Raw genomic sequence first — 14290 nt, 5'->3', positions numbered from 1 at the left:
AGAAAAGGGAACAGAAAGCAGATCTGTCTCCTTTTAAAAGTTTGTTTTTCCACGGTGACCCTCCTTCTTGTGAAATGCCCTTCCGCCCCCACGCCCCGATGAAAAACACTCTTTTGTTCTTCACGTTATGAGAAAACAGGGAGAGGAGTCACAGGCGTGCCGCGACTTCCAGGAAGAGCTGGTGAATGTGTGGCTCCAGTCTCTTCACTACAGAGCTCAAAAGAGAAGGATACATTTTAACCCAAAGTCTTCCCCCACCAAAAAGAATGGCTCTCAGTGAAAACAACTCTTTGCTATGCCATGAGGAAATCTGTGATGGTCTGTTCTCTGTGCTAATTTCAGTTTTATGTTTGCTTAAATCACACTGGTGGGTGGGTCTTACTCATTTCTCAAGACACGGAAACGCCAGCAAGGGTTTCCTGGGCACAGCAGCTTAGGACCATGGAACACTGCCCACCTTCCTTGGCGTGTGCTCCTAGGGAACTGTGAGTTTAAAGACCATACCTTCACACCATGACTTGTGATTTTTTTTTTTTTGTCTTCTCTTGCCCTGTGCATGGACCTATGTGACTGTTCCTTGTCATGACTTATCCCAGTTTTTAAAAAATTTAATTTTTATGTGAGTGAGTGTTTTGCTTGCATGTATATCTGTGCACCGCATTGATGCCTGATCCCTGGGGTTCAGACGAGGGTGCTGGATCCCCTAGAACTGGAGTTACAGAGAGATGTAAGCTGCTGTGTGAGTGCTGGGAATTGAACTCAGGTCCTCTGGAAAAACAGACAATCTCTTAACCACTTAGCTGTCATTCTAGCCCCCTCCCTCCCTCCCTCCTCCTCCTCCTCCTCCTCCTCTTCCTCCTCCTCCTCCTCCTCCTCCTCCTCCTCCTCCTCCCCTTCCCTGGTGTCTATTCCCTTCTGAGCCATCTAACAGGAGGGTACAGGTACCATGGTGCTTTTATGACTAGAAACTGCTCATCAATATTTTCCTAAGATCACATGTTCCCAAGGGAGTCCTAGTCAAGTCATCAAATTAGAAGATTTCACTCGAGCGTCATCTTTTGTCTCCATATTTGTTTGCCCATCTAAGCTGGAGACCTCCATGAAGCCCCAGAGGTCAGGACGGAGCTCTCTCCCCTGGGCCGTCCTTCTTTGTCGGAATATAGGCCTTAGCACAGGGCAGGGCATCCTTGGTCTCTGCGGCTGCCCTTCTCCCTACCTCCACTTATTTCTTGCCCACATGGCCTGCACCTCAGACCTCTGCTGTCTCTCTGTCTTCCTGCTCAAACCATCTCTTTGGTGGTCTTCCCCTAAGCTAGACACCCTCTGTGGTCATCCTCCACAACTGCCTTGCCCTCAAATTCTGTCAAGCGTGCTGCTACATCAGCATTTGCTCCCATCTGCCCCGCCTCCATTGTCTCCGTGGATACCTCCTCCTCTCTCACCTGGACCACACAGCTTCCGGCACTGTCTCTTGTGAACGTTCCTACTCCATTTATCTTCCCTTCCCGGCTAATTATGCTTTCCCTGGGAGCTACAGTTCTCAAACAGAGCCAGTGCTTCCTCTTCTTCCGCCTGCATGCTTAAAGAGTAACCGACATTTCTAAAATGCGGCGTCACACTTCTGGACTTTATACACAACGTTCCCTGTGTCTAGAATGTATTTTTCCTTTCTTCACATAGAAAATATTCATATGGTCCGCGGTGGGCGAACGCTGTCAAGGGTGTACCGTGATTCTCAGACAAGTGCTAGCAATGGAGACACAAAAGCCAAGGGGGCAAATCTTCCTGACCATCCCGTTGAAACCTTACTTCTCAAGTCTCCCACTAACTGTCGCCTCCTCGACCCCACCATCTGCACCACAGACACTGTTTTCCCTTTTACTTTTCTTCGAACTTTGCGTTTATTTCCTTCTTTGGGTGTGTGTGATTGTTTACCGGCTTAGGCTGAGAAGCAATGTCTGTAACTTTAGGCTGAATAACCAAGGACGAGGTGGATACCCAGGTAGAATTTTGCAATGCTCCCCAAGCCGCTGTCCTGTGGTGAAATGTCTGTCCCTTGAATGTGGGCAGGATATAAGAACATACAGAATTTTTGCTCCAGTCAGTAGGTCACAAAATACAGCAAAGATGAAGTAAAAATACATTTATAGATGAGATAAAGTTGACTGAGTTAACCCAAGGGAGATTTCCCTGGAGGTCTGGCCCAATCAGATGACCCCGTCAAGGAAGGTAATATGCACTTCCTTGGGAAGAGGAAGGTGAAGTATCAGATAAGGTCTCCTGCTGGCCATGAAAGGCCATGTGCAGTACCACAGATATGGCCACACGGCAGGCAGTGGCTGTGCTGGCTTCTGAGAGCCAAGCCAAGAGGACCTGAGGCCTGGCTGACTTTTTCTTTTAAAGACAGTATTATTATGTCGCCTAGGCTGGCCTCAAACCCACAGTGATCTGTTGTTTTAAAAGAAAAGTCTCTTGTCTCAGCCTTCCATGTACCTAAGACTGCAGAGAAAAAAAACGAAAAACAAAAACAAAAAACCCAACACTGTAGCCAGCTATAGGTACTGTAGCCAGCAACGGGTACTGTTGACATTACTAATTTTGTGAATACTTACTACACAGCAAGAAAAGCCACAGGATCTAGACCTTCTTGCATTTAATTCCCTAAGCCTCAATTTCTTCATCTGTAAGATGGGGATAGTAACACCCGCCTTATGGTATATTGGGGAGGTTAAAGGTGCTAGAAACATTAGCATGCCCCCAAGGGCCCACCTAACGTCCTACATAGCACAGGCCCATGTGTGGGAAGTGTTCATCACAGTTGAGCTACATGAAGGAACAATATTCAGGGTGTCACCAAAAAGTAAGTGTTAATTAAACTTGGGACTATGAGATGTCTCTATGGGTAAAGGCATTGCTTGGCCAAGCCTGGTGACCTGACCTCTATTTTCAAGCCCCACACAGTGGTAGGAAAACACCAGCTCCCGCAAGCTGTTCTCTGGCTCCCTCCTCACGTGCTCTGTGGCACAGTGCAGAGGCCCCATCATAAATAAACCAAAATGCAGTAAAAACTTTAAACACAAACTCCCTTTTCCTTGAAAATTTTCCCCTAAAGAGAGCTGGTAAGGGCCCTGTTCATTCACATGTGACGTTAGGGATCAATACCTTTGTCATTGTGACACCATATCACCTACAAAGTTCACAAGAGAGAATCCTGCACCAAAGTTATGAGAAGATCACACACACACACACACACACACACACACACACACACACACACGTACACACACACACACAGGCAGACATACACGCACACACAAGCACATGTGTACACAGATGCACACAAATGCACACACTGCATAACGTTTACATTAAGCTTACAATTTGTGTTAAGTTGCATTCATAGCTATCCAGGGTGCCTGAGTCCTGTAAGCCTCAGGTAGGACAGCCCTGACAGATGGTCTCTGAGGCATATTCAAGCTACAGGCCCCACAAGGCTGGTAGATCTTGAGATAAGGCCTTGGGATAACAATTTTAAAGTTTTTGTTTTTTATTTGTTTGTTTGGTTTTGGTTTTTCGAGATAGGGTTTCTCTGTGTAGCCTTGGCTGTCCTGGACTCACTTTGTAGACCAGGCTGGCCTCAAACTCACTAAGATCTGCCTACCTCTGCCTCCAAAGTGCTGGGATTAAAGGTGTGCACCACCCCGCCCAGCCCAATTGTAAAATTTTAAGAAACAATAATATTTTTAGAGAGTACCCCAAAGGAAGAATGTGTTCATGAAATGGTCTCGTCTCTTGAGCCTCTCTCCTGAGCCACTCACCGAGCCTGATGCCACAAATGAAGTGTTAATATCCAGATGCCTGAAGAGCAGGCAGCGGGACTCGCTGAGTGTCTTAGCTACTGTCTGCTGCTGTGAGGAAATGCGTGACCAGGTCATCTTACAGAAGGGAGCATTTGTTTGGGTTTACAGTTTCAGAGAGTCCGTGACGATGAGGTGAAGCCGTGGCAGCAGGAGCAGCCGAAAGCTCACCTCTCAGACCGTAGCAGGAGGCAGAGAGCGTAGGCTGGGCGTGGAGCCTTTTGAAACCTCAAAGGCCCCCTCCCAGCATCACCCCTCCTCCAGCAAGGCCACAGCCCTACTCCTTCCCAAGCCGGTCCACCAACTGGGGACCCAGTTGTAAGGCAGTGGGGACCACTCTGATTCAAACACTACAGCTACGTTTACGCTCCCCTCTGGAAAGGCCTGTGAAAGCCACTCTCTACTCTCTGCCAACCGGATGATGAAAGGAACGCAGGGCAGCTGTTTCCACGGCAGCTCGTATGAACAGAACATACGTGCATCCACATACACACTTGATTGATTATGAGCATCAACACTGACCTCCGTTAGGATGCTCGGGCTGCTTTAGGTAAAGGTCCCCAGGGGACCCCACTTACTTCCAGGCCATTCTCAGAGCCACCTTTCAGTGCTGAGAGATGTCCCTGCCTCATCTGCCTCTTCACAAAAGGGAGTAAAGGAAAAGGAAAATTCCTCCTCAGAGGAGCAACCATCCCTTGGGTGGACAGCTCTAGGGAGGTCCACATTGTGCAGGCCTTGTCTCTATCCTGAACACTGCACCTCATGGGCAAGACTGGAAGATAGTTTGCAATGTGTGTTCATGTGTGTGTGTATGTGTGTGTTTGTGTGTGTTCATGTGTGTGTTCATGTATGCGTGTGTTCGTGTGTGTTCATGCATGTGTTTGTTCATGTGTGTGCATGTTCATGTGCGTGTATTCATGCATGTCTGTTTATTGTGTGTTCATGTATGTGTTTGTGTGTGTATTCATGTGTGTGTGTTCATGTGTGATGTGTGTGTTCATGAATGTGTGCTCCTGTGTGTATATTCATGTGTGTCTGTGTGTGTATTCATATATGTGTATGTGTATATATTCATGTATATGTGTTCGTGTGTGTGTGCTCATGAATGTGTGTTCGTATGTGTGTATGTATTCGTGTGTATTCATATGTGTGTGTGTGTGTGTGTGTATTCATGTGTGTGTAGGAGAGCAGTGTAAGTCAGGAGGAGGCAGTGAGCTCTTACTAACCCACTTCTATGCTCAACAGACAGATTTGGCTTTCCAAAATGGAAGAACAAAAGGGTCTTGCCGAGATAAGCAGGGTCCTGTGTGAGGAAAGGCTATGCCACTCAACCATACACCTTTACCCACCAAAGGAGCAGAGAGGCCAGTGAGCCTGTGCGAGAAGCAGAGAGACCGGTGTCTGCTGCAATTGCCTAGGGAAAAAAACGGAAGTCAAAACTCCAAGAAAAACACATAGGAAAATGCCTTTTCAAAGGCACACCCTTGGACAGGCCGAGTTCTCATTCGGCCCTGTGTCATCATCACCACAGGGGGCCCAGAAGCTGCTGTTCTGATCTTGTCCACTCTCCTGACAGCTGAGCTCAGAAGTAAAACCTAGCCAAGCTCTCGGACCCGGCATGGCCCTGTTCCTCTTCATGACTGAGTACTGTCTGGGTCAAGAAAAGCCCTGTCTGCAGTGCTGGGAACAAGTCCCTTGAGGAAGGCTGAGCAGTTATAGCCCTGTCCCTGGTCTTATCAGCCCAGTGAGGCAGTGTCACTTTTGTTTCATCAATGTAAAGGTTAAGGGCCAGGCTGGAGAGACGGCTCAGAGGTTAGGAGCATCGACTGCTCTTCCAGAGGTCCTGAGTTCTGTTCCCAGCAACCATATGGTGGCTCACAACCATCTGTGATGAAATCTGGTGCCCTCTTCTGGAATGCAAGCACATGTGCAGGCTGAACACTGTATACATAATAAATAAATAAATCTTTAAAAAAAAAAAAAGATGGCTATAAACAAAACAAAACAAAAGGCTAAGGACCTTTCCTAAGGCGACACAGCACAGAAACGGTTAAAATGACCCAGAGCCCTTCTCCACATGGCTGGGCGCTGTGGTGCAGTGCTCTCTGCACCTGGAGCCTGACCAGGGACACCCACCCTGAGGACTCTCCTGTCGCCACACTTATTTGTGCCTCCAGGTAGGGGTAATACAGCAGAAGGAGGTGTCTAGTAAGGGGGTAACACAGCATGAGGAGGTGTCCTTGCTTGGTTCTGTGGGGTTGCCATGTGGCTGTGTCTCTTCTCAGAGGAAGAGGAAGGTCAGAGTTAGGTTAGCGCTCAGCGACCTAGGAAGTTAGGAAGACATGAGATCCAGCGGTCCCCTCCTCAAGGCTAGCCCACACTAACAACTCCTGGGGCGAGGAGCCGCTGCTGTTGGCTCAGCTGCCTGAAAACTGTGCAGAGAGCTCTGGGGGTGCAGTTTTCACGAATCAGTTTCTTCACATCTGTAGGAAGAAACACATGGGCTTACTACCTCGACTTGGCGGAATGGCTTCTTTGAACCATTGTCCTGTCTCAGGCGAGCAGACATTTTGTTCATATGTCCCTGCCCAGAAAAATTGTCACAAAAGCGAGGTACCACAGTGTGGGGAAGTTTCAAATGGGCCCCTCCGCCCCTCAGCAGTGCATGGTAAGAGAAAAAGTAGCAGGAACAGGAGAATGCTATAATTTGGATCTGGAGTGTCCCCAAGGTCGGCCAAGGTCTGTGTGTTAAAGGTTTGTCTTCAGCCTGGTTTGAGGAAGATGGGGATTTTTTTGTTTGTTTGTTCTTGTGTTTTGGTTTGGTTTGGTTTTTCGAGACAAGGTTTCTCTGTGTAGCCTTGGCTGTCCTGGACTCACTTTGTAGACCAGGCTGGCCTCGAACTCACAGCGATCCACCTGCCTCTGCCTCCCAAGTGCTGGGATTAAAGGAGTTTGCCATTACACTGGCTGAAAGACCCCCGAAGGGAGACCCTCACTCAAGCCTCGGGCTGGCGTGCACCCAAAGACACACAAACGACCGTCTTGCTGTAAACACATGAAGCAGTTTATTGGCGGAGCTTCGGGTCGACACGTATCTCACGCAGGAGACAGAGGGGTCGACCCAGAAGCCCAGGGGTTAGGGGTTTATATGGGCAAGGGTCGGGGGGAGTGGGAAGTTTTGGCGCGGCCACACACGATTGGTTGTTTCAAACATTTGAACATCAGCAAATTGCATAGGCAGATCTGGGGTAGGCTCAGACTTAATCACATGGGAACAGTCCTTGGTTCCTGTCTTTCTTGGAACCCGAGGGTAGATGTTTATCTGAGCTAACGACACATCTGGTTAAACTCAAACCTGGGCCTGAAGGGGGGGGATTAAGCAGACACCATAAGATCGGATGAGGGGTCTCGACCATGTCCGGTACCTGTTTCTCTCAGGAATTTGTCCTTGTGTATTCTCCCTATCTTTTATGGCCAGCCGGTCCCTGGAACACTCAGTAGGCCTTTGTCTCCTATCTCCCCATTCTTTGTGACTTATCATCTGGGACCTTGGGCTAGCATACCTGTGGACCTGCACTTATGAGTTAGAGAGCTCTGCTGTTCTGGTTGCTTTAATGCTAATTAAAAATTTTCCCTTTCACTGGCTAAGATGGCGCTTTTAAGAGACGGGGCCTAGAGGAGGTTTTAGATCAGTGGGGAGTGGGCTCTTGTCTTAGTCAGTGTCCCATTGCTGGGAAGAGACACCATGATCATAAGAAAGCATTTCACTGGGGGCGGGCTTACACTTTCACAGGTTTAGTCCATTGTCACCATGGCGGGAAGCGTGGCAGCACGCAGGCAGACATGGTGCTGTGAGAGAAAGGCTCCCGGCTTGGTATGAGTTTCTAAAACCTCAAAGCCCACCCCCAGTTAAAGAGGAGATAAACATGTTTCTGTGTTGATCCCAAGTGTGGGATGGGGAATAGACTAGTGAGAGAGCAGGATGTTGAACCACTTCGTGGGGGAGCTTGGATGTTGCCAGCTGAAAACATCGTAGTAGAGACTCTGAGAGGATTATATATATATATATATATATATATATATATATATATATATATATATATACACACACACACACATATATATATACACACACACACACACATATGTACATATACAAGTATATATACATTACATACATACACACACACACACACACACACACACACACACATGTACATATGCCCAAAACAAGAGAGAAAAGACTTGGGGTTGTTTTGGCTGTTCATCAACACTTCAAGAGACTCTCCTAGAGAGAACTGCTCCATGGACATACGAACTGCTCCAGGGAAAGCTTCAAGGCTCTAGACTCCAGCTGAGGCTCCAGGTTCCAGCAGCAACTTTGGTGGGATTGCTGGTTTGCTAAGGTCGTACTGACTACACCAGGAGAATATATCCTTAATATCCTTAAGGTTTCATTATTGTGTCCTTTAATATCCTTTTTCTATTGTTTGGAAAACAATTGTCGGGGTGTAAAGAAGGTAGGCTCATTTAATATGCTCATAATAAAATATTAAGGTATTGAGGAATCAATTAAGGAAATTGTGCCTACACCCAGTGACACACTTCCTCCAACATGGCCACACCTCCTAATCCTTTCAAATGGTGCCACTCCCTAAGCGTTCAAATATATGAGCTCTGCAGCGTTCTCATTCAAACCTCCACAGCAGGAGGTTTAATGCAGCGTGGTGGGGGTGAGGTGCAGGGGTGGGGAGATAGGGGGTGAGTGATGGGTACCTGTGGGCTAAGCCAAGCTATGCCCCTGAGAAATCACACCATGCAACAGATCTGGTGTAAAGGGTGTTTATTAGGGGGAGGGGGAGGAGCGAGAACATGGTGATGGGCTAGAGGCAGAGAAGGGGAGAGAGGGCGAAACAGGGGGAGACAGGGGACATGCAAAGGGAACAGAGAGAGGGAGCACCAAGAACAGAGAGCTGAGGGGCGGGTCCCTTTATTGGCCGCACACATCCGGTGCCAGGTCATGCCTTAAGCTAGGTCCCCGACAGCTGGCTAGTGAAACTGCCTGTATGTTAATACTCTCCTTTCTCTCCTGCATTTCCTGGTCACTGTGAAGTGAACAGCTTCGCTGTACTTTGCATCCTATCCTGTGACAAAGTGTGAGATTGTATGTGTGAACAGGTAGGCGTACACGCACATGTGTCCGTGTGGAGGCCCAAAGTTGAATCTCGGCGTCTTTCTTGATTGTTCTGCACTTTATTTACAGGGCCAAGTTCTCTTGGGAGCTTACCGGTTCTGGCCAGTCTAGCTAGGCAGCTTGCCTCCCAGAGCCCCTGTTTCTGCATCCCAAGTGCTAGAATTAAAGCAACCACCGTGCATTCCCACTTGTTTTAAACGCATGATGGTTAAAATCCAGTGCTCATGCTAGTATGACCAGGTTTTGTTCACAGGACCTTCTCAGCAGCCCATGGATGCAGGTGTCCATCCTTTACTCCTCCTTTATCTCCAGTATGAGCCCTACCAGGAACAGGTGGGACTGGAAGTGACGGCGACCACACTGCAGTCTTTGGATGAGGCGCTTCTTCCCCCCAGAGCTCAGAGCCTCACCTGCCTAGCAGTAACCTCCCCACGTCAGTGTTAGCTTTCCTTTCCCATTCCAAAACACTTGGACGAAGTCAGGAATTATTTCATTTTAACCCGTGTCTATTATCAACTCCCTTCTCACCACACAACACACACACACACACACACACACACACACACACACACACACACACACACACACACAAAAGAACACACCATGCCCGGCCTGCCAGCTTTTTTCTGCCTCTCACATCTTCCTGACCTACTTTGGGGCTTTCCCTCTGGAGACTTCAGGAAGGGTGCAGAGAAGGACCCTCTGGGGGGCTGGGGCCGTCGGCGTGGGGTGTGGCAGCAGGACTGTGAGCTGCCTGAGAGCATCTGGCTAGTGTGGGGACCACGGGGGAGGGGGGGACTGAGAAGAGTCCCGCATTCCTTCATGTCATGGCATCCGAGAAACACAAAGCCAGTGCCCGAGGGATTTTGAAATTGTGTTGCGTGTTCTCGCCTTCCTTTTTTTAAGTTATCAAATTGCAAAGTCATGCCAGGGTATTGAGAACTCAGAGGGACATTGGTCTCTGCTGCGGCTACTTGAGCAGGCCTCAGAAGAGCAAAAGAAGCCATATTTGAGAGCAGGCTGAGATGTAGCAACATTAGCCAATAATAATTCAGGTTCTAGTGACAACTTGGTTTTAGTTCTTCTCTTCTTAAAAAAATACAAATGAAATTTTATTTTACACACACACACACACACACACACACACACACACTCACATACCACATCATGTCAGAGGTCAGAGGACAATTTGCAGGATTCATTTCTCTCCTTTCACTGTGTTGGTTCCAGAGACTTACTGACCATCTTTTCTGTCTTCTTTTATTTATATTTTTCTCTCTTTGTGCCACTGGGAATCAAACTCAGTTCTGCACAAGCATTGGGCAAGCATATTAACCCTGAGTTACACACTCAGCCCCTGTCAGTGTTGTTTGATTGATTATTCAATTTCTTGTCTGGTCTTAGGTCCAATGGAGAGACTTCCATTTCAAAAGGACTTGGGACCACTTCTTATTATATCAATAACAAACATATAGACTCCTGCTTAAGCTCCGACTTACACTGTGGGGGGTTGCCTGGACTACATTGTTTAAATTTAATTTCCTTTGTTTGTTTTAATAAGGTCTTGCAATGTAGCTCTGGCTGGCGTCAAACTCATGGTAATCCACTCACCTAGACCAGGGTTACAGACATGCGCCATCACAATCAGTCAGTTTTTGTCTTCTTTAAGTCAGATTGAAATGTGGCAAGAGTGTGCCTACACATGTGCACACTGGAACACACCCAAGCCCATAGCCCTTCAGGAGGAAGTGTGTTTTGGTCTAGGCTCTCGGTCACCTGGAGCACCCCTAGGCAGTGCTGTCACAGGGAGGTCTGTGAGAAGGACTGTAAGCTTTGTCAAAGGTGAAAGCAGCCTTGCCAAGCTTTACCCTTGGACACATCATGGATACCTTAAGATAGACTGGGTGGAGCCATCCTGGGCCTGGAATTCAGGAAGCAGACCTGGGGACTCCACCTGGACTATTGTTTTTCTAATCAACCCTCAATGGGAAAAGGAGACCGCCCTTCCCACGTGACACAGGCAGGCAGAGAGGAGAGAGTGGCAGCAGATTCAGACCGGGCTTGAGCACATGTGGATCAGTGAACAGGCTGGACCAGCACGCAGGCCAGAGACACCTAAGGACCCTTCCCGTGGAACGGATCCCGGAAGGTTCACACTTTTCCCCCTTTAACCTTTTTTCCCTCTTGTGTAAGCTAGTTGGGTTGTATAATAAAGTTTAATTGTGAAGAAACAGAGCCTGTAGAGGTCACATTTGTGAACTGGCTCCACCTGTGGAAAGAGCAGGGCACACTGGTACTGGGCACCTGCTTTTCTTCTCAGGGGACAGCTGGGAAGTGCCAGATTGTCCCTGTGAGAGACCAGCTGTTGGCAGAAGGCGACGAGAGGCCCCTGAGGCGTGCACAGTCCTTCGGAAAGTTAAGCCTCGGTTTCCTCAGATCATCTCCTCCGAGGACTTGTTAGTTCGTTTTGAATCCTTTTCTACCTGACAAAAGCCACCTAAGCAAGGACTGGCTTGTTCTGCCTCACGGCTTGAGGGAGACTGCCAATCCATCATGGCGGCAGGAATGTGAGGTGGTTTGATGCGCTGCATCCTTTTCCCTTTGTTATTCAGTCTGGAGCCCCAGCTCACCGGATGGTGCCACCCACACTCCGGTAACCCTCTTTGGAAACACTGCCACAGATGCAGGCAGCCTTATGTCTCCTAGGGGATTTCCTGTCCAGTCAAGTTGACAGAAAAGATGAACCATTGCACCTTACCTGTCTTGTTTACTGTGGTAAACGGCTTATGACACCGTGACTGTCCCATGCCCTACCTACAGCAAGCCCGCTTCTATTGGCACAGAGGTAATTAATTATACTACTCTGTCCTTTGAAGAACTTCTCATTAAAGGGTTTCAGGGAATTTTACAAAACAAACAATGCCACTCTCCCTCCCATGTGACAGGTGAGGCAGGGGCTGACTCCACGGGTAGTGACAGAGCAGAGCTCTCTCCGGGGCTAACTCTACCCTCACAGGCTTCCTGGAAAGGGGCAACTTACACACGGCTTCTCTCTTGTGTAAACTTTGCTCCCAAGTTTCAGGTGTTTCCCCAGAATGGAGGAGTTTGTATCTCTGGACAGGAGGTTAACAAGGTGACTGCTCAGGAACCGCAGGATGCCGTGTTCCACGTTCCTTCCATCTTCTGCGCCAGCTTATGACCTGGCCCTGTATTTTGCCTGCCGTGGTGTTAGCCCGCTGCCACTACGCTCCTTGCCCTGTCCTGACTGGAGATCTGGAAACCCTCGCTGCTCAGGCTCAGTCTTGCGGCTATTAAGCCCTCATGGTCCTTAGAGTTTTACACAGATGAGGGTAACAGACACTCTGAGGAAAGAGAAAGCAGAAGGGTTCCTGAGTCCACCAAAGCCGCATCACAGTCAAGCCGGTCCTGTTGTCAAGTGGCCCTCATTCCTCTCCACTGGACGGATGTATCTAAAAGGCAGGTAAGAGGGGAAAGCACCCTTGGTTTCCATTTCTCCTGTACAGACAGTAAGTGATGGATGCATTCTTTAAAAGTATTTGTGAAGCCGCGCGGTGGTGGCGCACGCCTTTAATCCCAGCACTCGGGAGGCAGAGGCAGGTGGATCGCTGTGAGTTCGAGGCTAGCCTGGTCTACAAAGTGAGTCCAGGACAGCCAAAGCTACACAGAGAAATCCTGTCTCAAAAAACTAAAAAAAAAAAAAAAAAAAAAAAAAAAAAAAAAGTATTTGTGAACCTGCCCAGAGGTTAGTGAAAAACAAAACAAACAAAAGACAAGACCATTTCATGTGGCAAATAATACCAGCTTTGTGTGTCCTCCCGGAAGCTCCCTGAGCCCAGAGCCTAAGCTGGAGTTATTTTCTCCAATATCCTTAAAAGATGGTATCAAATAAAAAAGGCAGAGAGGCTCCCTATGACCCAGAAAAGTCACATTTGCAAGCAAGTAAAGAGACTGAACATTCAGGAGAAATGTTTAGACACAGTTAAGACACAGCAATGTTTCAGACCGCAGTCAAGAGGAAGCCAGAACCTGAAAGGGCACAGTGGAGCAAGCAAGGTTCAGGTAACAGAAATGACAGCTGGCAAAGACAAAAATAAACATGATAAAGTATTATTTAAGAGCACACAAGCCTGTAATCCTCAGCACTCTGGGAGGCAGAGGCAGGTGGATCTTTGTGAGTTCAAGGCCAGCCTGGTCTACAAATCGGGTCCAGGATAGCCAAGGGGACACAGAGAAAGCCTGTCTTGAAAAAAAAGAATGATCCTGTGCCGATTAAAAATAAAATAAATCTTGATTAGCCACAACAGTATGACTCATGAAGAAGTGAGGTCTTAATCATCCACCTTGTGGAGTAAGAAGGGATACAGGGAGCCTCCTTGGGTCTTCACTCAGAAGGCAGCTCCAAACCTGAGCAGCTGGCAGCAGAGCCATGCCCTGAGGTAAGGTGTGACACTGGTCCACTAGGAAGGGTTCTCAGGGCCACCATTCTAGCTCCATGGTAATGAGATGCCCAGGAGCTGGCTTCCTCTCTGACTCACTGTTTATGGGCAGCTGCTGCCTTCTTCGTGCTTCCTCTCCAATAAAAAGCGGGGAGAAGCTCCTCAAGGCTTGGCGGGGAACCCCACAGACCTTTGATGGCAGTGTCTAAAGCGAGGCCTGGCTTCCTAACACTGCAATTACCTTCCAGGCTGCCCTGGACACAGATGTATGCACACTTATCGGATACAAGGCGAGTGACAGTGATGCTACACACAGCATTCAGGGGCTTGGGAGAGGTCAGCAAGGTTATGGGAAATAGGCCTGAGAGATGGCTATCTCCCATCTTCAGCTTCAGAGCCTGGTCCTCACTTAGCTCCAACTATTGTGGGGGACAGTTTCCCATTGACCCTTGTCAGCTCCTTGGTCTCCCCTCCCCCTGGAAGAGATTGTGTGTGTGTGTGCGTGTGTGTGTGTGTGTGTGTGTGTGTGTGTGTGGTGTGGTGTGGTGTATGTGTGTAGGGTGTGTGTGTGTGGTGTGTGTATGTGTGGTGTATGTGTGTGTGGTGTGGTGTGTGTGGTGTGGTGTGTATGTGTGTGTGGTGTGTAGGGTATATGTGTGTGTAGGGTGTGTGGTATGGTGTGTGTGTGTTGTGCTGTGTGTGTATGGTTTGGTGTGTATGTGTAGGGTATATGTGTGTGTATGTATGTGTATGTGTGTGTAGGATATATGTGTGTGTAGGGT

This window comes from Acomys minous (assembly GCF_964271855.1).
Source record: "Acomys minous genome assembly, chromosome: 12".
NCBI classification, from domain to species: Eukaryota; Metazoa; Chordata; class Mammalia; order Rodentia; family Muridae; genus Acomys; species Acomys minous.
Note: the sequence above shows the minus strand (reverse complement) of the source record.